Raw genomic sequence first — 1645 nt, 5'->3', positions numbered from 1 at the left:
TTTATTTTTGTTATAACTCCACACCTGTTAAGATGGCTATTATCAAAAAGTCAGAAGAGAACAAGTCGTGGTAAGGATTTGGAGATAAAGAAACCCTCCTGCACTGTTGGTGGGAATGTAAATTGGTATAGCCATTGTAGAAAACAGTATGAATATTCCTCAAAAAAATAGAACTACCATGTGATCCAGAAATCCCACTTCCAGGTATATACTCAAAGAAATAAAATCACTGTCCTGAAGAGTTATCTGTACCAGCAATGGTCATTGCAACATTATTCACAGTAGCCAAGATTTGGAAACAACCTAAGTGCCCATCAGCAGATGAATGGATAAAGAAAATGTGGTTTACACACACACATACAATGGAATACTATTTAGTCTTTAAAAATAAGGAAGTCCTGCCATTTGCAACAACATGAATGAAACTGGAGGACATTGTGCTAAGTGAAATAAACTAGACACAGAAAGAGAACAGTTGCATTATTCACTAATATGTGGAATCTAAAAATATCCAAAATGAACTCATAGTAACAGAGACTAAAACTATGGTTACCAGGGGCTTAAGGGTTTGGGAAAATAGGAAGATAAGTTGTTCCAAGGGTAACAAATATTCAGTTATACGATGAGTAAGTTATGGAAAACTAATGAACAGCAGGGTGACTATAGTTAATAATGTATTGTATACTTGACGTAAAAGAATACATCTCAAGTGTTCTTACTGAAAAAAAGGGGGGGAACAATGTGAGGGGATGAATATGTTATAAGCTTGATCATTCTAATCCTTTCACAAATTATATGTACATCAAACATTACATTGTATACTTTAAATATAAGCAATTTTTATTTGTCAATTATATGTCAGTAATGTAGGGGAAAAAAATCAAAAGAACCCGGGACTAGCTAAAAGCAGGGCCTGAAAGAAAACAAACATACAAAACAGTGCTTTCTTTAGATGTTTTCTTCTATTCAGTTAAGATATGGTCAAGGTTATTTTACAGGTCAGAAATTCAATTTGCCTCTTTTTTTTTTTTTTAAAGTTTATGTATTTATTTTAAGAGAGAGTGCAAGCAAGCAGGGGAAGAAAGGGAGACAGAAAGGGAGAGAGAAAGGGAGAGAGAGAATCCCAAGCCGGCTGCACATGGTCAGTGCAGAGCCTGATGTGGGGCTCAGTCGCACACACAGTGAGATCATGACCTAAGCCAAAATCAAGAGTCAGATGCTTAACCCCAACTGAGCCACCCAGGAGCCCCAATTTTCCTCTTTAAGACATAAAATACTTAACATATTTTAAACTAACAGATCCCTTGAGTCTGTGAATTTTGGACTTAATTCACACATACACACATGCACATATGTGCACACATATTTGTTTTATTTAAAAAAATATTTCAGAAGGTTTTGAATCTCCTAAAGGCCATGTATTTCTGTAGCCTACATATCATTTGGTATAGTATTGAATACATAGCTAAAAATACCTGTTTACTCATCCACTCAACAAATATTTATTATCTTCTATGTTCAGGCATTGTACCATATGCTAGAAACATAAAGGAAAAACACATGGACAGTGATCTCACAAAGCTTCTTATGTAGTAAGATTATTCAAATTTGCTGTGAATATCATATGTGATTTTTTCATTCACTA

The sequence above is a fragment of the Prionailurus bengalensis genome, chromosome A1 (genome assembly GCF_016509475.1).
Source record: "Prionailurus bengalensis isolate Pbe53 chromosome A1, Fcat_Pben_1.1_paternal_pri, whole genome shotgun sequence".
NCBI lineage: Eukaryota > Metazoa > Chordata > Mammalia > Carnivora > Felidae > Prionailurus > Prionailurus bengalensis.
This window is presented reverse-complemented; position numbering follows the sequence as displayed.